Here is a 24,270-nt window from a genome sequence, read left to right as displayed (position 1 = left end):
TGCACATAATCTTTGAATTCAAGTGCACCATGGGCATGCTACTATTGTGTCCAGAGGGTTTGGCAGCATCTGCGGCTCGAGTATCCATCAGGATGGATCCCTGAGGATAAGGGGGCTGAGCCTTTGCAGAAGAGAATCCTTTTAACTTTCCCATCACACCAATTTGTCGCCTGCTGGCTGGCTGCCTGCCTGTGGCCCTGTGGTAGAGCTAGCACCTGACTAGCCAAGGGACCTGGACTCACACTCCACTCCTAGGACAAGCCTGCACTTGTGAGAGCTACGGTCGGGTGTAAAATGATTCACTCGCAGTTCTGACACCCCTTAGTACCCGGGGTCCCCTCCCAACTCCCAACTCGGCCATGCAAGGACAGACAGAATCCAAGGGCTTCTCCACTCTGTGTAGTAGGAGCTTGTCTCCTTGGCACTACCCCACTCCCTAGCACAGCTCCGAGTTTTCTCTCCTAAGATCTGAGTGATTCTGCAGTATCAAAACATATCCTGCTGAAGGACCTGTTGGTCTGAGTTTATTCTAACTCGTGGGCCCTGTGCAGGCATCTGAGGAGAAAGTGAGTGCCAGGCCTAAGATCACAACCCTAATCAGCCACAGTGAAGGGACACCCCTCCCCTCAAGTCCAGCCCAGCTGATGGTGGTCCCAGAGAAACAGTGGCTCATCAAAAGACAACAAGTGGACACCTCTATCAGCGTGCTTCTGCAAGCACGAGATTGGTTGCCCAAAGACCAGTTACCCAAGAGGTCCTTTCACAACCGTGGGAACAGAGCCGAGAGAGAGAAAGCAATGCAAGCAGGCATCAGCTCCCCGGGGCCAACGATATCAGCAACACCCAGCCCAGTCCTAACCACAGCAGCGGCACTGGAAGCTTAAACAGCTCTCCATAAGCAGGGTAAAAACACGGGAGGAGGACGCTAACCTAAAGGCGTGTTTCATCCGCCCAATAGACTCAGAACGCCAGTTCAGCTCTGAGTACTGGAAAGACGCCGGGAGCCGCCACGCTGCTTCCCACCCACCCTGTGCAGTCCAGGGCAGTCAAACTCAGAGCCTGAGTTTAGCCTCACTGCTTTCCAAGGGTGCAGCAGCTATGCAAGGCTGGAAGCCACCATGCTGAGAGCCAGGCTCTGATATCTTCTTTACTCGGTGACATCTATCCGCAGAGAGATGAGGCACTCAGGGAAGTCCTGCTGCCATGGCAGGGGCAGCCATGGCAGGGGCAGCTTCAGTGGTGGTGGCGGAAGCAATAGCAGGCATTCCAAAGGATGCACCTGAAGGAGGCTAATAGGCCAGCAGAGACAAGTGTCACTCACCCAAGTTTTCAAGGGGCCTGCTTTGGAACTTGGGCCAGGAGGAACCACAAGCCAGAACCCAGAGTGAAGGAAGACACTCCTCTAGCAGCCAGGATGAAGACAGGATTTGGAGAGGGCCGCTCATCAAGGGGCAGACCTAAGACCAGCAGGGTCTAAGAGATGCCCCCATGACACCCTTCAGTACCGTGTGGGTACACCAACCTCGACAAAGTGGGCTGGAGCACAGTCACCCTTACTTATACAGGCAGGCAGATCCCCAGCAGAGTTGCAGGTGGCTCCAGAGGTATCAGGAGGCAGACTGGGCTGGCTTTTATCCCCATTCAGCCCTCCCATGCTGGGAGGAGCAGAACCTGGGCCCTGATACCTGATCGCACCAGACCAGCCAGTCTTTGAACCAGAGGCAGAGCAGGGGTGTGGCCTGGAATAAGGCCCACACCCACCAATTACCCACATGTGCCCCTGCTCCAGTGCCCAAAATGGGCCCCACAGAAAAGGTCCTTATCTAACTGCCCAGAATGAGGCCTGGGTCTGGCCAGGCCCTCCACTCAGTCAGAAGCACAGTAACAGCCAGAGAAGCCCAAACATGGCACCCCAGATGGAAGGTAAAGGAGTACTGGGAAAAGAAAATGTCTCTTTCTCCACAACCAAGTGAAGGACAAGGCTCCTCCCAAGCCTTCCCTCTCCAAAGCCTCCTGACCATTAGCCTGGGAGCCATGTCTAGGAAAGCCCTGGCTCAACAGCGCGGAACAGCCACTAAAAGGGCTTTACAGTGAACACAGCAAAGGCCAACGCTGAGCCCCGGACCACAGGGGAACCAGCAGGGGGATGCGCCACCATGAGGCTTGAAGACCACAGATAAGGACAGAAATGGAAGGGAGCAGGCCTAGGGCCCGAGTCCCTGCAGTACAGAGAACAGCAGCCCCCTCTCACTCCTCTCTGCCACAGGGAGAACTCTTGGAAGGGCATCCTGCTCCTCAAGACACAGGCACGGGGCTGTGAGATGAGAAACAAGTGCTTTGGGGTCTCAGTTCCCAGTTCTTCATGGTGCCTGACAGTACAGCTCCTTATAACACTTGGTTCGTGGTTCAGAAGTTCGGGACTAGCTCTTTCAGTTATACCATGCCAAGGAGGCTTAGGTAAGCCATCCACGATAGCCTTGGACTGGTGAGCAGAGAGAGCATGTGATCACAGGCCTGATATAAGACATTGGACATGATAGAAGAGGAAGTGGGGAATATCCTTGAGTGCACTGGCACAGGAGAGGACTTCCTGGCCAGAACACCGACGGCCCAGACACTGACGTCAACAACGAATGAATAGGACCTGATGAAACAGAAGAGCTTCTGTAAGGCAAAGGACACCACCAACAGGACAACATGGCAGCCTACAGAATGGGAAAAGATCTTCACCAACTCCACATCTGACACAGGGCTAACCCAAAGTATATAAGGAACTCTAGAAATTAGACATCAACAAACCAAATAATCCAATTAAAAAATGAGGTACAGATCTAAACAGAGAATTCTCAATAGAGGAAACTCATATGGCTGAGAAACACTTAAATGTTCAACACCCTAAGCCATCAGGGAAATATAAATCAAAACTACTTTGAGATTCTATCTTACATCTTTCAGAATGGCTAATATCAATAACGCAAGTGACAGCTCATGCTGGTGAGGATGTGGAGCAAGGGGAACACTCCTCCATTGCTGGTGGAAGTGGAAACTTGTACAGCCACTTTGGAAATCAATATGGTGGTTCCTGAGAAAACTGGGAATCAATCTACCTCAAGATCCAGCTATAACCACTCTTGGGCATATACCCAAATGATGCTCCATCCTACCACAAGGACACTTGCTCAACCATGTTCATGGTGGCGTTATTCCTAATTCCCAGAACCTGGAAACAAACTAGATGTCCGTCGACCAAAGAATGGATAAAGAAAATGTGATACATTTACACAACGGAGTATTACTCAGCTGTTTAAAAAAATGACATCATGAAATTCCCAGGCAAATGGATGGAACTAGAAAAAAAATCATTCCAAGTGAGGTAACCCAGACCCAGAAAGACAAACGTGGTATGTACTCACCTGTAAGTGGATATTGATATTAGCTGCTAAGTAAAGGATAATCACACTACAATCCACAGACCCAGAGAGGTTAAGTAACAAAAAGGGCTCTAGGGGTGATGCATGGATCTCCCTGGGAAGGGGAACTAGAGTGGGTTTTGTGAGTGGACTGGGGGTGGGTGAGGATGGGAACAGGACCAGGTATGGGGAGTAGAGAGAGAGGGGGCAGAGAGAGAGAATGGATGACTGGAATTGGGGAGCATTTAGGGGGCAATGTGGAAACTCAGTGTAGTAGAAACTCCCTGAAATCTACAAGGGTGGCCCTCATGAGGACTCCTAGTAATGGAGGATAAGGAGCTTGAACCACCCACCTTTTGTAACCAGGCAAGGCTTCCAGTGGTGGGACTGGGACACCAATCCACCCCCAAAACCTTTGACCTATAATCTGTCCTGCCTGCAAGATATGTCAAGGCAGTGGTGGCACACAAGTTGTGGGAGTGGCCAACCTATGACCAATCTAATGTGAGGCCCACACCACAAGAGGGAGCCCATGACCAACACTGCCTGGATAACTAGGAACTGCAGACTGGACAGCCTAGAGACCTATGGTAGAATCAAATACAAATGTAAAAAAAAAAAAAAAAAAAAAAAAAAAAATCAGTGGAATGATTCCTAATGATGTTCTGCTATATGCATAGATTGGTGCCTAGACCAGCCATCATTAGAGAGGCTGCCTCTAGCAGCTGATGGGAGCAGATGCAGAGACCCACAGCCAAACATTAGGAGAGAGATCCTAGGTTGGAGGTCTCCAATGCATCCATCCCTCCCCTTAGAACTCAGGGAACCCTAAGGAAGAGGGGAAGGAGGAATTTCAGGAGTCAGAGGGATCAGGAACACTGGGAAAGCATGGCCCATGGAATCAACTAAGCAGGCCTCATGGGAGGTCACAAAGATTGAAGCGGCAACCATGGAGCCTGCATGAGTCTACACTAGGTACTCTGTATATATGCTATGGTTGTTAGCTTGGTGTTTTGGGGGGGACTCCTGACAGTGGGAATGGGGGTATATCTGACTCTTTTGCCTGCTCTTGAGACCCTTTTCTTCTTACTGGATTGCCTCGCCCAACCTTGGTCTTATTGCATTTTGTTATGCCTGTTTGGTTGATGTACCTGGGAGGCCTGCTCTTTTCTGGGGGTGAGGAGAGGGGTAGTAAGGGGGAGGGGACGTTTGGAGGGACTAGAAGGAGTGGAAGGAGGGTAAGCTATAGTTGAGATGTTTTGTATGAGAGAAGAATAAATAAAAAATTTTAAAGGATTTATTAATTTTTATTGTATGTGTGTTTCCTTGTATCTATATATGTACACCATATACATGCAATGTCCATGGAGGCCAGAATAGGGTGTCCAATCCCCTGAGACTGAAGTTACTGGTGGTTGGGAGCCACCATGTGGGTGCTGGGAACTGAACCCAGGTCCTCTGCAAGAGCAACAAGTGTTCTTAACTACTGCGCCATCTCCCCAGCTCTCTGGACTTCTTTTACTAGAACAAAAAAAGTCTGCAAGAGGTCCCAATAGCAGAGGTTATGAGACAGGTGATGTCCCCGGAGTCCACCAGTATATCTGAACACCACTGGAGCCTCAAGGGAGGCCAGTAGGACACGGGACTAAATGGGCAGCAGCACTGCAGGGTGCAGCAGGCCCCGCCCCGCCCCCTCCCAGCGCTGCCCTGGGAGCTGAGAGGTCTATCTCAGGTCCACAGCTGTGGGGGCCTTCTTTGTTCATGTGTTTGTTGACATCAGCAGCAGAGCAATGGTCAGGGCGAAGGCAGAAGCTGAGACAGCAGCAGTGTCTGTCATTAGCTCAGACACTGAAGGGGGCCGTCACAAGTCACCGCCCCTGCTCATTCCAGAAAACAGTTTCTCTTTCTAAACGCGCCTTGTCTCCTTTCCCTGTCTGCTCTGGTGGAGCTGCCCTGCACCCGCGGGCCAAGCACTCAGCCCCAGCCCTACTGCTACTACTTTGAAATGAACGGTTGAACCCATGTCTGTAAGAGCCCTCTGCCAGCTCTCTGAAACAACTTCAATAACAGGAGTCCCAGTATGGTGCTCCAGTCTTTTGGAGGGGCCATCCCCATGGCAACACTGGTGGCATGTGTGTTATATAGGTGGTTAGGTGCATCCTTGGCTCCACCCATAGGGTGCCAGTGTCCTGGTGCCTCCTATAGTGCCAAATAAAACTACCTCCTAACACTGCCAAATGGACTTAGCCTGGTTGAGAAGAACAGATCTAACTCCCCAGCTAAAGCTCTTCCACCAAGAGATCCAGGCCTGAGAGCTCTGGAATAGGAGAGTAGAGTCCCTCCCAGGAGTTTGGCCAGCAGAGCCCGCGGCACTCCAAGGCAACAGCCCATAATGTTTAGCTATGAGGAAATCTAATGGATTCGCAGCATTTCTTCAGTGTGCACACTGGACTGCTGCCTAACCAAATTCAAACCTGCCTCCTGATTAGACAGTAACTCAGGAGTCAACTTACAATATTCCATATGTGCATTATGATAAGTCACCTGAGCTGACACTTGGGCTCTGCCATCTGCCAGGGGCATCTGTGCTTCAGTCAGCAAGTTCCTAAGAGGAGATGCAGGAAATGCCAGGAAAGAGAGAGGCCCTTTGAAAAGGCCCGGCTCGGGCAGGAGTAGATAAGACAGCCTACAGATTAGCCCAGACTTATGCAACAAACCCAGACACCATCAATGCTGCTTTGTCTAGTACAAAGTGAACCACAGAAACTCAATCAATGTGACTATTGACAATAAAGGATAAAGGGAAAGAAATAACAGGATAGTTTTATGAGATACAAGGAAAAGCAGATCTGAAGTCCAACCCTCAAGAGTGTGTAGGCTATCTGCCACCACGGCCTAAGTTCTGGAGCCCATCCACAGCCATTGTGTGAGGAAGGACAGAGGTTAGAACTGGTCAGGCTGCTCTCAAGACCAGTGTAAGGCTTCGGTGTGGAGAGCCATGCTCTCCAGGCATACAACCCATCTCCTCTGGATTCCACACAGCCCCCAGCCTCTCCTGGGGACCAACCAGCAGCTAGCATTCCTCATAAGGAACAATTGTCTTCCCTCCAGAAAGACAAGGAAGGTAGTGAAGTGTAGAGAGACGCAGTGTGGACTCACAGGCTAATGTCTTCTCTTCTGTGGCCACATGCCCAGCCTTACAGCCCGTGTTGGAGGCCATACACTTCTCCACTTCCCTGTGATCCTGTGAATTCACCTCCTGATTTCAGCCCACACAGAGTGATCAGGGGAAAGGCAAGGCCTGTGCCAATGAGGATGACCAGGACACATCACAGATGTCACCTTCCATAGTTTGTTCACCCAGGGCCCCACTCCATACAAATGTGGCCCAACCTAGCTAGGTAGAGCCCAGGTTCAGACGCAGCGTCATCCTACTGATTTACATGACTCACTTACTTTACTATGTGATCGGGCAGAGCCTAGCAGATGGTGACCATGAGACAAGACCCAGGACACTCAATCAGAGCAACCATGTGGCCAAACACAGCAGATGGAGGCCGGGTGCATCTGGTGTAGCCTGCAGAGGGCTGCCGGAGGTCTTGCTGATGGACACTATCCACACGGGTCATAAACACCAGAAAGGTGTGTACATGCAGTCCTTTACCTGTGCTCTACCCACGGGAGCACAGTGCAGATAACAGTAGTCCTCAGTGGGAAGGAGTCCACAGCCAGGCCACTCTCCTCCTGGAGTCACTTGTCACCCTAGAGACGTACAAACAGCACCAGCTGGCAGAACAGATGCAGAGAGGGGAGGCAAAGTTCACTTCCACGGAGTCAGCCTACGGGGGCAGCCTGCAGGGCTGTGAGGGCCAGGTCTGCCAAGTCATCGGGACAGGTGGCTTCCGGCCCCAGCTGGCCTTCACGGGAAGATCAGTGCATCGGCTCTACCTTGCTTTCTAAACACAGGCCTGGGTCAAGAGCCCATTCCAGTTAACTGCTCCAAAGCCATCACAGAGGCAGGCCTGTAACACACAAGCATGTGCATGAGTGTGCTCACAGGAGAAGGTGGAAGTGAGAATATGTGCATATAAACAACACACACTCTAGGACATTAGTGAACAAGAAGGCCTTTTTAAAGGAGGTGGGTCTATGCAAACTGAAAGTTAAGATCCAGCTGTGGCGGCAACCCCACACCGCTTTGGTTGGAAACTGTGCTTCCTGGTTTGTTTGTTTATTTGTCTTAATTTTGTTTGCTTGTTTGAAACAAGGTACAACCTAGTCCAAGTCCAGGCTGTTCTCAAACTTGACATGTAACAGAGGAAGCCTGGAACTCCTGACCCTCCCTCTGTGTCCTGAGAGCTGTGATTACAGGTATGGCCTTCATGCCTGCTTTATGCAGTACTGAGGATCAAGCCCAGGGCTTCGGACCACACACACTGGGTAAGTGCCCCATCAGCACAGCTCTAGCCTGTTTGGATGTTCCTAGGAGCTTTTTATGAGTTCTGGAAGATTAATTACAAACCGCTCTGGGTTTGTGGATCCTCCCAGAAGAATGAGATTCTAGATGGAGTAAGGAACATAGCTTTATTTATTATATTTGGTTCTGGTTCAATTTTTACAAGCATATGCTACTTCTATAATTAAAATTTAAGTGTTGAGAAGAAAGTTAGCTCGCTTACACATCAGGCTCCTACCTTTTGTGTCTGCATGGCGACAGTCTTCCCACCCAGCCAGCACTGATAAGACTCATCTCTTCTTTCAAGAAAAGCGCTTCCCTTGCAGGTTGTCTGCAGTTACTAGACAGCCTGGCAGGGCAGCGCCACCCTTTGCTCTCCCTTCACACCACCCTTGGGAACACAAAGATGATCCCTGCTCAGCACAACAAGACACAGTGGGTGGGGGAGGGGAGTGGGGGCGAGCCAGTCTTCACCGAACTCCCCTTTCCTGCTTCTGGAGGGAACACTGGGTCTCCAGCACCCACCCCACCCAGCACCTGCTGGCTTCCTGCAACCTCTGTCACCAGGGAAACCCACCTGGGCTGCAGCACTTAAAGGACCCGAGTGAGGACCATGCCCTCCTGCACCAAGTGACACAGTGAAAAGCCCTTCTGGAAAGCTCTGCTCCCCTGGAGATTTCTGCCCCCTTCCCACCCTGGCTGGAAACAACCTGAGCTTGATGTTTAGGCCTTGCTGGGAAGTAGCCCTGCCTGGTGTAGACTCAGAGGGGCTCTGCTCAGGACAGGCTGCACTTCCGGGAGTCCTCCGTGTCCCTGGGTGACCACACACATTCCATCCCCCACCTTCTCCCAACTGCCAATTCGGCTGGCACCAAATCCCCTTCGGCCAATTATTTTCTTCTGTTAGGTAAGGGCTCCTGTACTCCCTGGAGAGTCTCGCTGAGGCCCAGACCTTCATAGAACTTCCTCCCACCCCAAGGCTCTCCGGCACCCCATACCGGGCTGTGTCCCTGGAGCATACACCTTTTCAGGTGTTTACTAGCTATTTGAGCAGCTTTATTTATTTAATTCTTTATTTTACATTTAATTATGTTGGGGTGTTACGTGCCCTAGCACGCATGCGGAGGTCAAAGGACAACTTGCAGGAGTCAATTCTTTCCTTCCGCCATGTAGTTTCCTGTGATTAGACTCAGGTCACCAGGCTTGACAGGAAGAGCCTTGACTCACTGATGAGATGTCGCTGGCCCTTGAACAGCTTTCAAGGGATGCCGGTTGTTGTAGGAAACAAATGTGTTGCCATAGGTTTCAGTACTGGCGATGGATAGTGGGGATGGACTGAGGCCCAGGTCCACCCGTGAGCTGTTCCTGTCCTGCCTCTTACTGAGAGCTGGGCATCAGTGCATGGGACACCGAGCAAACCCCGATACAGCACTATAGGTCCAACCTGGGGACCACTCTAGCTCTCTCAGAGCCAGCAATGTCCCCACCCTGAGGCTCTTCTCCCAACTCATTTCCCAGCCCTCAGATGTGACAGAACCAGAGCCCCTGTCCCCATGTCGTGAGGTGCACCCGGTGTCTCTCACAACTTACTTTCCATATAGCTCTGCCAGACTCTGCCCTGCCCAGACTCAGAAGGGTCACGCCACCTGCATGGGCCCATCTGGGCAGCCTGCAGCCCCACACACAACAGGCCTGCATGGGGCCTGACTAGGACCTCTATATGTCTTTGATGAGACATACTGGTCCACAACAATGTGGCTCTGCATAAGCAAAGTATTTACTTCGCAGAAACAGCAAGAGAGAGAGAGAGAGAGTGTGTGTGAACCTAGACAGGGGCTTCCCAGAGTGCCAGTCAGTCAGAGCTACTAAGGGCACCTATCTGATCAGCTATTCAATTTGGGGACAAAGGAGAGGTTAGAATTTATTTTCAGAAAGTCATAATTATACACAGAAAAGGTATGAAACTAGAATTTGGTTGCAATAATCCTAACTATGTTTTGGGGGAAGGAGGGCTTACACCAGGGTCTCACCCTGTAGCCCACACAGGCTACCCATGATGCTCCTGCCACAGTCTCCCACGTACTGGGGTAACAGGTATGTATTCTCACAAAGACCCAGCTCTACGTAGTCCAATGTGTTCATTGTTGTCATTGAAAAGAAAAGAGTGGGTCTCAGCGTACTCTTGGCCACAACTGGGCCCAGAAAGTTAAACTACCTGCCCACTGCCTGCCAAGAACTGGGACCCTGACCTAAACCATGAACTTGCAAGGGATCCGCTGCACAGACAGCACCCACTCTGCAGGGATCCACTGCACACACAGCACCCACTCTGCGGGGATCCACTGCACACACAGCACCCACTCTGCGGGGATCCACTGCACACACAGCACCCACTCTGCGGGGATCCACTGCACACACACAGCACCCACTCTGTGGGGATCCACGGCACACACAGCACCCACTCTGTGGGGATCCACTGCACAGACAGCACCCACTCTGCAGGGATCCACTGCACACACAGCACACACTCTGCGGGGATCCACTGCACAGACAGCACACACTCTGCGGGGATCCACTGCACACACAGCACCCACTCTGCGGGGATCCACTGCACACACAGCACCCACTCTGCGGGGATCCACTGCACACACAGCACCCACTCTGCGGGGATCCACTGCACACACAGCACCCACTCTGCGGGGATCTGCTGCACACACAGCACCCACTCTGCGGGGATCTGCTGCACACACAGCACCCACTCTGCGGGGATCTGCTGCACACACAGCACCCACTCTGCGGGGATCCACTGCACACACAGCACCCACTCTGCGGGGATCTGCTGCACACACAGCACCCACTCTGCAGGGATCCACTGCACACACAGCACCCACTCTGTGGGGATCCGCTGCACACATAGCACCCACTCTGCGGGGATCCACTGCACAGACAGACAGTACCCACTCTGTGGGGATCCACTGCACAGACAGCACACACTCTGCAGGGATCCGCTGCACAGACAGCACCCACTCTGCGGGGATCCACTGCACACACAGCACCCACTCTGCGGGGATCCACTGCACACACAGCACCCACTCTGCGGGGATCCACTGCACACACAGCACCCACTCTGCGGGGATCCACTGCACACACAGCACCCACTCTGCGGGGATCCACTGCACAGACAGCACCCACTCTGTGGGGATCCACTGCACAGACAGCACCCACTGCAGGGATCCACTGCACAGACAGACAGCACCCACTCTGAAGCTACCTTCTGGGTTATGGAGGAAAAGCAGGAGGCCACCTGATCCAGGTTTGACCACTGAGGATGAATCTGTGGCTCAAGCTCTTTCATTAACAGGCCAGGGGCTGATATGAAACTCCAAAGGAAGAGGGCACAGGAACAGGGAGAGATGCCCTGCAGTCACACAGAGTGCTAGGCTCAGTTCTCAGGCCTGGTGACACAGAACCCACTGTCCGACTGACCCAGCTAATGAGTCCAGTTTTCCACCAACACCAGCCTCTGTGGCCTCCGGAAGGAGACACACCTGCCAGAAAGCAACTCTGACCCCAGAGCCATATGCTTTCAGGTCCTGGCTAGGTGGCTGTCAGCTGGTCTCAAGGAGACCGGTGGGCTTCTGGAGCCATTATGCAGAGGGGATGCCATGCAAGAGCTATGTCCTGGCCACCACCTCAGCCCAGCATCCTAGTTCACCATCCCTTTATAGCTTCATCCTCAGACAAGTGATACCCAGCTGTAGACAGCCTTCTGACCTCAGAGAGCATTAAAGCACAGGCCCTTTAAGAAAATCGGCAGGCATGTTAAGGCCTGGCCATGCCTGGCCATGCCCAGGCCTCCAGCAGTCCCTCTAGCCCTATCTAAACTGGGTGGGCACTCTGGGGTCCAAGACTGATGGTCTTCCTCTAACTGGAGCTGACCATGTCACCCAGGGGACCTACACCCAGGCTGTGCCCAGAACGCACACAGACAGACATGCAGGCACGAACCATGAAATCCACTGCACTCTCTTCACTTACCAAGGCACAGGGTAGCAGGGCCAGGTGATGGCTGTCCTCAAGGGTGTCCGTTCTGCAGGGGCTAAGAAGAGAAAGACAAGGTTGTGAATGTGGCATACAGGACTTAGGAGACGCCATTTCCCTCAAAGCAGGAAAATCAAGAGCTATGCAGAAACTTCAGGAATTCAGACCACTAATTCCCACTGCATAGCAGGAGGCCAGCAGATGACTCCTGAACAGAGACAGCCAGCAGACACGTTCCAGACACTGGAGACCACTACAGAAACCTGAAGTCCCCTAAGCAGTGGAGGTGGGCGGCATCTGCCCCAAACAACAGAGCAGCCTCTCTCTGCCCTAAAGGCTGCCCTACCCAGCGCCACTGCCCACCTCTTGTGCGTGATGACCCTCCCCACTCACTCCACAGCACTGGGCTCCTCTGACTCCCGTCAGCCCGGCCACACCACGTAACAGCCTTCAGCGATCGGCACTCTGAAACCTTCATTTTAAACTGTGGCGAAATCCGCATAGCCACGACTGACCATCTTGATCACATTTGGGGCACATTAAGCACATGTGCATGGCCGGTACTGTCCACCCACCGAGCTTTCTCATCTTCCCAAAGGGATACTCTGACCCCACCACAAACTAGCACCCCAGCCTCAGCACCCATGCTGCTCTCCGCCTCTGCACACAGGAGACTCCAGCAACTCCATGCAAGTGGAACCACATACTACTGTCTTTTGGGGGCAGCCCTCCTCCTCCTCCACTGCCGTCAGTCACTGCAACCTTGCTGACTTTTCAGGCTGAAGACCATTCCACTAGGCGGGTGCTGCAGAGTGACCGTCTGTGCCGGGCCCCACCCCACATGACAGGGCAGACAGTGCCTTTGAGGGTGACAGGGGCTCCAGTCTTGGTGTCCTCATTAGAAGGGAACAGGCCTCAAACTCATGATCATCCTGCCTCAGCCTCCCTGGGGCTGGGCTCAGAGGTGTGTGCCACCCTGCCTGGCTACCTTCCAGTATTTTTAAGCTGCCCCCACATTATCCGTGGTCCGCATACTCCTGAGAAGTCCATCCCAGCATGAGTTCTGCCCCTCTGCAGTAAGGAGAGGCCAGTGGTCGGCTCCCAGGTGCTGCACAGCTCCAGCAGCTCACCGGGGAAGCGGCCCTGCGGATCTCTGTGCTTCTTCACGGTTGGCTGAGTTTCTCGGATTTAAATTTTCATCAATTTGGAAAAATCCAAGGCCTTACTTTTTCCCACCACACGAGACCTTTCCGTGGCAATCAATTTCATGTTCTTTTCCACTTGATACAGTCCCACTGATGCTCTGTTCTTTGCCTGGCTTACTTTCACAAAGCATCGTGTCTTTGAATACGTTATCTCTTCTGCACAGTTCAGTTCCAAGCAGCTCACAATCATTTGTAACTCTAGTTTTAAGAACTCAGTATCCTCCTCCAGCCCCTGCAAGCACGAGACACATGGTATACAAACATGCACGCAGGCAGAACACACGCACATACTATATATATAACAAAATAAACTTAAAACAGTTGAAGGTAGTGCACACCTTAACATCACTACTTGGGAGGCAGAGGCACATGGATCTCTATTCATTCAAGACCAGTCTGGTCTACAGAGCATGATCCAGGCCAGCCAAGGCTATATAGTGACACCCTGTCTCAGAAAACAAACAGGAAAAAAAAAAAAGGACAAGAAATGCCACCCACCTCCTTTGAGATGAGGTCTCTCCCGAGTTTGGAAACTGACCGGTAGAGCCAGTCTGGATGCCAGAGAGTTCCGAGGACCCTGTTATTTCTGTCTCCCCAAAGCCTTCATTCTAGCTATATCACTTATCCAGCAATTTTCTGTGGGCTCTAGGGACGGAAGTTCAGGTCCTTACATACAAGCCCAGGCATATGCCATTCAAACCCCAGCTCCGTAAAACAAACCAAAAACTAAACTAAAATAAAAAGTGCATAAAAAAGAAAAGGGGAAACTGAGCACAGGGATGCCCTGTGGCCTCAGGCCTTGGGAGGCAGAGGCTTCCTGGGGTCACCTGAGCGCAGGAGTGAGGGGCCGGCCAGGGCAACAGAGCAAGAGCTGGTCTCCTGCCGAAAGACGAATAACAGAAAGGATGAAATGATAAAAATAATCGAGAACGAGCTGCACAGCAACATGTGAGTTAGAAGAGGGGCCTGATTATGGACAGGGGCTCTCAGACACTTGGATCGTCGCAGACAATAAGCAACGGCCATTTTTGTCTCTTTGATAAGTAAGACTGCCATCATTGTAGGGGACAGAGCAAATAAACTACAAACAGGAAAAAAAAAAAGTAGATAGTCACCCAAAAATTTTGTAAAAGGGCTGGTGTGTAGCTCAGTGGGGAGAGCGCTGTGGGACACGAGGCCTGGGATTGAATCCCTAGTACCACAGGAGGAAGGGAGAAAGGAAAGGAAAGAGAAAAATTAACACACACACACACACACACACACACACACACACACACACCATCTACCTGTAGCTCTGGGTAAGCTTTTGTCAAGCCATGGATGGTTGAATACCTTGAATCCCAGCAGAGGCAGAGGCAGGTGGATCTCTGTGAGGCCAGCCCGGTCCACGTAGGGAGTGCCAGGAGAGTCAGGGTTACTGACTATTTAAAAAAAGGAAGGGGCCGGGCGGTGGTGGCGCACGCCTTTAATCCCAGCACTCCGGAGGCAGAGGCAGGCGGATCTCTGTGAGTTCGAGGCCAGCCTGGGCTACCAAGTGAGTCCCAGGAAAGGCGCAAAGCTACCCAGAGAAACCCTGTCTTGAAAAACCAAAAAAAAAAAAAAAAAAAAAAAAAAAAAAAAAAAAAAAAAAAAAAAGGAAGGGAGGGGGACAAGTTTAAACTGAAAAACCTCTCTCCCCATGTGCTGTGTGACTCAAGACTGTATAGACAGTGGTCTTCCAGGCTGTGCCTGGCCCAGGAGACACCACTTCACAAGGAACTCTGACTCCACTTTGAGGGCAGATGATCACTCACAGTCCCTGGTGAACACAGAAACTGTACCCAGGGGCCACCAATCCAGCAGACTGAAAAGTCACTTATTTCTAAGAGCAGAAAGAGTGCCACCCTCTAAGTCAGTGAGGTGAATTGAGACTGCGAGGGGGGCGGGGCACAAGGATACATTAAAATCCTATCAGGAAACCAGGCCCAAGAACTTACTGGACATATCAGACTAAGGAAAGGGTGTCAGTCCCTTACCTGGACTCCATAAAACGACTGACACCTAACCTAATGGCTCCTCACCAAGCTGTCGTCTGGTACCTCATACGTGCACCAAGGACTGAGGACTGGTATATTTGGGTATGATGGAACACAGGCCAGCCTGGGCTATATAGGGAGTTCTAGACCAGCCTAAGCTACTTAGAGATACTCTACTCCACCTTCCCCCACACACACAAAAAGAAGGGGGCTGGAGAGACGTCTCATGGTTAAGAGCACCTCTGTTCTTGCAGAGGACCCATATTTAGTTTCCAGCACCCACTTGGTGACTCACAGCCATCCATAGGTATACACAAGGTGCACATACACGTGTGTAGGCAAACACTCACACACATAAAATAAAATCAATCTAATAAAAGAATTTAAGGCTCAAAAAGAAATCACAGTAGTGGATGCTAATCTACTTAAAAAAACAGAAAACCAAGTGGGGAGTCAAACATCCAACCCTCAAAAGAAAAAGTCACCCAAGCTCAGAGAGCCCCCAGAGAGATCTTACAAACATCCAAAGCAGAATTCCGGCTCTCTCAAACTCTCTCAAGACATGAAGAGAAAAAGAAAAACAGAAGTAGGAGATGCCTGTTCCCTGCCCAACACATTTGAGGCTAGGTTAATCTTCTCATTAGTTAAAGAATAAAAAAATAAAAGGGAGAGAGAGAAAGAGTCATTACCAGACAATCTCTCACATGTCACGGGCACCCATACACAGAGCCCCAGGAAGAATCAGTGAGTGACTGACTCATCAAAGAGCTTGGCTAAGCGAGGTCTCCATGGGAGAGCCCGAGTGCCTAATATTAGTCAATAAATCAAAGGGAGACAGCCTGAATCGTTAAGTTGTTAACATCCACTTACGAACATGGTTTTAAAACCAAAATGAATGCTGACTGCAGCAGTACATGCACTAAGGTTAGAAATGCATGGAGACCAGCAAGGCCACTGCGCAAGGATGACATGAGAGTTTGTGGTGTCCCATCCTGAAAATCATCATCACCATCACTATCACCGGCACCACCATCACCACCACTATGATGAGTTAAAATCTTTTGGACAAAGGAAGGATAGAAGATAACTTCCTGAACTTGGTTAAAAAAAAAAAAAAACATATACACGACACAAACCAAGCCAGGTATGACAGTGCCCACTTGTGCCCCAGGCACTCATGATACTGAAACGGGAGGATTGAAATAACCCACAAATAGGTCTGTAAGTCAGTAAGGTGCTGGGTGAATAGCAAGCCGAGGACACTCTGCAGTTCACAGAGCTGAGTCAGTTCAACACCGCCGCAGCCGCGACAAAGACAGAACACGTTCAAGGAAACACACGCTACAGAAACGCCTCCCCAGGAGGGCTAAAGTGTTGAATACTTTCTTCTCTAACTGTGTGTGTGTGTGTGTGTGTGTGTGTGTGTGTGTGTGTGTGTGTGTAAATATACCATCCACTTCCTTTGAGACATGGTCTCTCACTGACTGGGAGCTCACTGCTAAGTTAGACAGGCTGGTCAGAGGGCCCAGGGGTCCTCCTGTTTCTTCCTTCCCCATCCCCCAGTGCTGGGGTCACAAGCATGCACTTCCACACCTGCTTTTCTAAGTGGGTGCTGGAGATAAAATCAGGTCCTCACACTTGCAAGGCCGAGTCATCCTGGCAGCCCCTAGTCTTCTGAGACAGTTTCTCTCAGGTAGACTAGGCTGGCCTCAAACTTGCTATGTAGCCATGTAGCCAAGGCTGGCCTTGGCTTCACCATCTTCCTGGTTCAGCCTTCCAGATCCTGGGGTTACAGGTGTAAGCCAATACACTTGGCTCTCCAGCGTTCTTAACGAAAACTCCGAAGAGTTGAAGCTACAGTCACAAACAGCTAGGTATGAGTATCCAGACTAAATTTAGCATTTTGCCAAATGTCTTGTGTGCTCACACACATGTACCTTCTTTCCTGAGCCCTCGGAGGGCTCCTTTCAGACCCTGTGCTACTGGACACCCTTGTACCTGGCTTGGCTCTCGTCCCAGCACACTGCTCACAGCCACAGTTCAGTGAGCAGGTGGAAGGGGAGGTCCAAACGGCTCACCCCTCACACCACCAAGCAGCCAACCCACATTTGATCTTCTCCAAATGTCACAGAAACACTCTCAGGCCTGATTTTTGAGTGTGTCTAGCGAGGCTCAATCCTGGCACCTGGCGGTTTTGCCAGGCCCCTTCTGTCTGGAGCTGAGACCGGCAGCTGGACAGGGCAGACAGGAAGAACCTCAGGCTCCTGAATCAGTCTGCTGCAAGTCCTCCAGAGCCACGGGCAGGAAGAAGCTAGCAAGGAGGCTTCGAGAGCAAAACCCACCCGGAGCATTTTCAGGGAAAGGAGGTCTCTGTTTTGGAAGGAAAGCTAACACCCGACTGTCAATTCTCAAACATCTGTGGTGATGGAGGACAAGGAGGGCTGAGGAAAAACAAGTTACAAATTATCCAGATCCCCGACTCAAGGACAAACCACAGCTCTCTGTCCCTCTGCGACCAGCACAAGACCTCCCTGTACCACTGGGAAAATAGGCTGTGCCAGGAAAAGGTCCCCAAGCAGTGAGCCAGGTAAGCTAGGCCCCAGCAGGCCAGGAGCTAATGGCCACAGCTTGCTACAATTACACGGACATGCTCCACTGAGCAGAAAGTGAAGTTTAGTGTCCTGACACAGAGTTGGTCACCAGAAGCCTTTTCACTGAAAAGCATTACCCAATGCCTCACTTCCAGATCTCTCTAGGGCATGGGACGCAGGGAGGAGTTGTACTGGGGGAGCCAGGCCAGAGGAACCGAGGGAATGTACCAGGAGCCTGGGATGGACATGTGACTTGGCCCCAGCTCTGTGTGGATTTGGGACTGCCAAGCTCAGCTGAGTTGAAAACAGGAACAAGCCCATGCCTGCTGGGTTCTAGCTGCTAACTTAGATGGGGTACGCGCTTTTCAGCAGCACAGGCACTAGGACCCCCTACCCAGGGCTCAGCCACAGGATGCCTGGCTGGGGATCCCAGGGCTATGGAAGAAGAAGCTGAGGCTCTGGGCCGAGATTGCTTGCTGCATGCCTCAGAGGGCCTGGACCACAACTGCCCTTGAGAGGTTAGAGCACAGCTCCGAGGTGGACGTCACAGCTAGGAGGGAGCAAAGAACACACCATTGATGTCACAGCCACACCGCCCAGGCTTATTTCCTGCCTTTCATGTGTCTGTGCTACGACGAGTATGTCCCAGATCAGGACTTCACACAGAAAGGAGATGCCGCACCTTCTGGGCTGCAGGCAGACATGGACTGGAGAAACTGGGCAGGGTGATGGCTGCCTGGCATTCATTCTGATCTGAGTCTCAGGAACCCAGGCATTACATGAGGACATTGTTACCCAACCACCTTAGAGTCCCAAGGGCAGAGATGGCAGATAGAGCTGGGCAGCTACCTCCTGTAATCCATCCAGATGTGCATAGCCCCAAATGTAACCTAGGGGTCATGTTCCACTGCTGGCTCCTGATACATTAGGGATGCTCATGGAAGGGGCACCTGTCGTCACAGTGAAGGGACACTCTGCTGCCTCTTGAGTGGGCCTCACCAGGCACCAATTCGTAGAACTCAGAACCTCATTCTCAAGTGGGTGGAGCTATCAAATACCTGGCTTCCCAGGCATTGGGTCTCCAGGAATGCCTGCCACCCAATACCCAGAAGGCAGGAATGTGAATTCTGCCCTGACCACCTAGCCAGGGATGGCAACCACCCTCTCCTCTGCCCTTTCTGGGCATCTCAAGTTGGAGGGGACCATTCTGTATCCAGCACAAATGTGCCCAAGCATTCTCACATGGAAGTAGGTGCCATCTTTTTTAATTATTTATTTTTATTTTATGTGCATTGGTGTTTTGCCATGGGTGTCCCCTGGAACTGGAGTTACAGACAGTTGTGAGCTGCCATGTGGGTGCTGGGAATTGAACCCAGTACCTCTGGAAGAGCAGTCAGTGCTCTTAACCATTGAGCCATCTCTCCAGTCCTGGTGGTGCCATTTTTAAGTCCTAGGCACAGCCTATCAAATCCCTTTCCATGCATAGAAGCACAGTACAAAAGAACTTACTGTAACAATAGTCATCAAATGTCTGTTGATACCATGCTAGTGGCCAGAGGTGGCAGGCCACCCAGCTACACCTGCTGCCTTTTGGTAGACGTAAGTGGAGGGAGACAGAGCAACTAACAGAATCACTACTAATAAATGTCCTGTGTGAGTATAATTACATGCTTCTCGGTTTTGTTTCACAAGGTGACAGATGTGTATGGGACCCGTCTCCACACCTCTACTGAACTGGGAAATTCTCAGCTCAGCTCATTAGACCCTCCCCTGATAAGAAGGCCTGGATACTGAGCTTGGGCACTGCTGGAGGTCCTGCCTCCCAGCACTCCCAGGGGTGCAGAAGCACAGCCCTCACCCACCGTCCTGGGTCAGCAAGTGAGGGGCGGAGAGGGCCACGGACAGACACACAGAGAGCCACAGACCTGCAGCCACTGCTGCTGCCCCCAGGCACCAGGCTGCCTACTCTCAGGACCTGCTGAGGCATGCGTGACTCAGCAACAAGGGAAAGACTGGTGCCCGCTGGCGTGCCGGGACCAACAGCCAAGGAGGCAAAGGGCAGAGCCACAGTGGCAGAGCGAACACCCGCACGCCAAGTTCCTGCAGCAGGGTGAGTGCCCTGCACGCGTGTCCCCTGCCCTGCCGCCATGAGAACAGAAACAGGGGGACCACCATTCTCTTCAGCTGCCTGTGGAGAGAGCAGGAAAGAGCAGGCCAGAAGAGGAAGGTCCTGGAACCCTCTGGAAACCATGGCCGGTTTAGACATCTCCTACAGACTCAGTCCTGAGCTGCTGCTGCTGGGCCTTCTCAGTGTGGCAGCCATCGCCAAGATCACTGCTTCCTAAGGGTGCCATGCTGGGAAGCCAAGCGAGGGTTCATACAGTGTGCAGTACATGCACACGGTGCCCCAGTGTGTATGTGCACACCACTTTCATACACATGATGAATACACATGCATTGAGGTTAGAGTCAGGAGGGAGGTAGTGTCGGGGCACACTACCCATGATCCAGCTTCAAGTCTGGGTTCATGTCAACATGGCCCCGAGGAGAGATCAGGGATGAACACCCTACACAGTCAACCAGTCGCCTGGCACCCACCCTCACTGCCGAGTTTAATAAACGGGGCTTGGCACACACAACGCTATTGAGGTATTTCACTGTGAGATGTAGCTACCCCAAACCTTAGCGTGCTGGCTTTCAGAACTAGAAAATGAATGAAAACCACAGCAGCACTCATGACAGTGCGATCCTTTACGTACCAGTGTGATGAACAGAAGCCGGGGTGGGCTACATCTGAATGGCTCTCAGCTAAACTGTGCTGCTCAAAACCTAAAAGCTTAACCAGCCAAATGCTTAACCAGCCAAATGCCTCTAGTTCCTGGTCCTCACGCCTTATTTACCTTTCTGTTATCTGCCATCACTCCCTGGGATTAAAGGCTCGCTTTCTGGGATTAAAGGCGTGAGTCACCATGCTTGGCTGTATCCTTGAACACATGGATTTCTGCCTAGCTCTGCCTCCCAAGTGCTGGGATTAAAGGCGTGTGCTACCACTGCCTATCCTCTATGTTTAATATTGTGGCTGTTCTGTCTCTGACCCCAGATAAGTTTATTAGGGTACACAATATTTCGGGGAACACAATACCACCTCAGATATGCTAAGAGGAAAATGTCTTTCTTTTTTAGCCTGTGTGTGTGTGTGGAGGTCAGAGAATACCCTCAGATGTTCTTCAAGAGCAATTCGTGTGTGTGTGTGTGTGTGTGTGTGTGTGTGTGTGTGTGTGTACACATGTGTGCCTGAGTGTTATGTCTGTGCACCCACCACATGCACAGAAGAACCCACAAAGGTCAAAAGAGGACTCAGATCCCCTGGAACTGGAGTTACCGATGGTTAAGCTGCCATGTGGGTGCTGGTCTTCTGCAATGCTCTTAACGACTGAGCAATCCTCTAGCCCCACCCTCTTTTTTGAAAAGGGTCCCCCTATCCCAGAGCTTGTTAAGTAGGTAGTCCAGCTGGTCAGTGATCCCAGGGATCCACCTGTCTCTGCCTCCTCAGTGCTGAAATTACAAGCATGTGCCACTTATGCCTGACTTCTTTACATGGGTTCTAGAATCATCAGCTGAGCCATCTACCAGCTCCCCCACCCTACATACTCATCTTTTTAGAACTGTATTTGAATCACTATTTGTCACATTAAAGAGCCATGTTCACAGTCAGACATTGGCGCATGCATTTAATCCTGACACTCGGGAGGCAGAGGCAGGTGGATTTCTAAGTTCAATGCCAGCCTGGTCTATAGAGTGAGTTCCAGGACAGCCAGAGCTGTACAGGGAAACCCTGTCTCAAAGAAAAAAAAAAAGTACTGTTGGCAAGATTGGACAGTTGACTCGGTGGTTGAGAGCACCTAAGCTCAGTACCGAGCACCCACATCAGGTGGCTCATAATCACCTGTAACTCCAGCTTCAGGGGAGATCCAACACCTTCTTCTGGCCTCCTTGGACATACACACAAGTGGCATACAACACACACACACACACACACACTCAAAATCTTTTTCTTAATGCCAACACCCAAGTGGCACACACCTGTAACCCCAGCTCTTAGATATCTTAGGCGGGAGATATCTCATCAAGTTCAGCTTGGGCTAAGCCTTATCTAAACTAAACTAAGAAACAATAGTATTTAACTATCACTGGTGTGTGCTGATTGTGGCTTGTGTGACGTTCTTCTTCAGCTGCCAAAAACGCAGTTGAGAAAAACAGCTGAAATGGTAAGCTTGCTTGCTGAGTCTGTGGCAGACACCGAGTTGATGAACGCCAAGGTTTAAGATAAATCAGAGGCACTCTGTAGCCATGTCCCCTGCGGGTTGGGAGCCTTGATAACGACATGCTGAAGAGAGAAGGCTTCCCTCCTAACTAAACTCCCTGGAATATGTGTGTTCTGTGTCGCCCACAGGCAGTTTGACACCACGGTGGGACTCCCCCAGACAACTGACTCATTGGGCATACCTACATGTGCTCTTCCTTCAGGGGCTCGTCGCTGTTCAATTCCTCTGGGCTTACATAGATTCACCCACCACCACTGGTAGTTTCCTCACTCTCTGGGTTCCTCCTTGGAAATTCCATGTCCACTTCCCCTTTGTACGTCCACACAGCTGGGGCGATTATCACACACAAATCGTGCAGGGGTTGGCAGGCACACTCACTCAAAATGTGTACACAGCAGCCTGGAGAGACAGATCAATGGAAAAGCACTTGCCTTTCAAGAGCGAGGGCCTGAGTTCAGCCCTCCAGGGCTCACGTAAGAAAGTAGGTGAAGGGTGCACGTCTATTATACTAGCGATGGCGGGGTAAGAGGTGAAGACAGGCAGACCCCTCAAGGGCCAGCTAGCACTTGTGACCTGAGAGTCATGAGTCTGAGGCTACCCTCCAACTACATAGTGAGTTTTGGGACAGCCAGGACTACATAAAGAGACCCTGTCTAAAAAGAAGGGAAAAATAAATAAATAAGGAAAGGAAGAAATCTTACAATGCCTGGGAAGTAAGGAAAATCCTCCATCCCAAAACATACAAGACAAAGCCGAGCAGAGATAAAGAGAGCAGAGCCCAGTGGCTTCTGTGGGGGGAAGGCCACATCAACAGAACACTCAGAAAACACGGGAAGTTACACTCGGGGGCTCAGTCAGTAAAGTGCTTGTCATGGATGCATAGGGACCTGAGTTTGGTCCCCAGAACCACATAAAAAAATTAAGTGTGGTGGTATGCACTTGAAATCCCAGCACCATAAAGCTGGAGTCAGGAGGATCCTGTCTTAGGGGCTTGGTGTGCTCCAGGTTCAGTGAGAGACCTTGCCTCAAAAACCAGGTGGATGGCTCCCGAGGAATAACACTCAGGACTGATAGATACAGTCTCTCTCTCTCAGAGAGAGAGAGAGAGAGAGAGAGAGAGAGAGAGAGAGAGAGAGAGAGAGAGAGCGCTAAGCTTCACCTTCAGCCTAGAAAGAGGACACATGGAAAAACCTAAGTGCAGGAGGGGAAAAAGGATACATGCAGACTGAGTAACTGAAAAACAGACATGATGGTGATGGCCAGAGAACCGATCAGTCTCCTTGGTAAGACAAGTGTGCCCCTGGGAGAGAAGAACTGGATGAAGAGGGGACCACCCGCCAGATGAAGCATAGGACTGTTTGGTTTTGTTTTTTTGTTTGTTTGTTTGTTTGTTTGTTTTTCGAGACAGGGTTTCTCTGTGTAGTCCTGTCTGTCCTGGAACTCTCTCTGTAGACCAGGCTGGCCTCGAACTCAGAGATCTGCTGGTCTCTGCCTGGGAATAAAGGTGTGTCACCACGCCTGGGTGAAGCATGGGATTATAAAGTCAGGAGCTAGAATGACTCTGTACTAAGAATCTGATGACCTGGGAGAAAAGGGAGGAGGTGGCACTGCCAGCCACTGCCACAGAGATGGCTTCACTTCCCCCATCCTCTCCTCCTCTCCAGAGCACAGGTCTGGTGCTCTTCTCCCCACACGCAGAGCCTGGCACTTCTCACAGGGAGAGGATGAAGGGTCACTCAGTCTGGGCTCTTGCTAAACCCGGAATCTAATAATCCCAAGATAACATCATAGCGACTGCTGTTTTCCAAGCACTGACTCAACCTCCCTCTTCCCTGCGCCCACCTCTCTCTGCCTTCCTCCCCCTCTTCTTCAGTCCCCTGCCCACTTCATGTGCTGGCTTAAATGAGCAAGGTACCCCACCGGCAGGAAAGGCCCTGACTCCCGTTGGCAGCCACACAGGAATCTGGAGCTGGTTTCTTCCTAAAGAGGCTTTCACAGAAGACTGCACACCCGGCATCACACTGCTCACAGCGAGGAAAAATGAGTCTGAGTAACCCTAAGTTAACACCAACCTCTAGCCCGCAGGAAAGGTGAGATGGCGTGGAGTCCAATGTGTGCAGAGGTACCTGGTCCTGTAGGAGGAGATGATGGAAGGACAGGAAAATAATGACTCATTCAACAGGGTAAGGGGATGTGGACAGAATGATGCTCGCTACAAATATGGAGC

At 51.3% G+C, this 24,270-nt stretch overlaps 1 protein-coding gene across 4 annotated transcripts in view; it reads right to left on the bottom strand.

The window, feature by feature from the left end:
* Positions 1-24,270, bottom strand: part of Agpat3 (1-acylglycerol-3-phosphate O-acyltransferase 3) — an 85,725-nt gene that overhangs the window by 47,728 nt on the left and 13,727 nt on the right. For all 4 annotated transcript variants that reach the window (XM_076558505.1, XM_006989449.4, XM_042266083.2 and 1 more), the window contains exon 2: positions 11,905-11,965. The gene's annotated coding sequence lies outside the window, so the exon portion shown is untranslated. The remainder of the gene's footprint in view (positions 1-11,904; positions 11,966-24,270) is intronic.

Source organism: Peromyscus maniculatus, chromosome 21 (genome assembly GCF_049852395.1).
Source record: "Peromyscus maniculatus bairdii isolate BWxNUB_F1_BW_parent chromosome 21, HU_Pman_BW_mat_3.1, whole genome shotgun sequence".
Lineage (NCBI taxonomy): Eukaryota > Metazoa > Chordata > Mammalia > Rodentia > Cricetidae > Peromyscus > Peromyscus maniculatus.
This window is presented reverse-complemented; position numbering and strand designations above follow the sequence as displayed.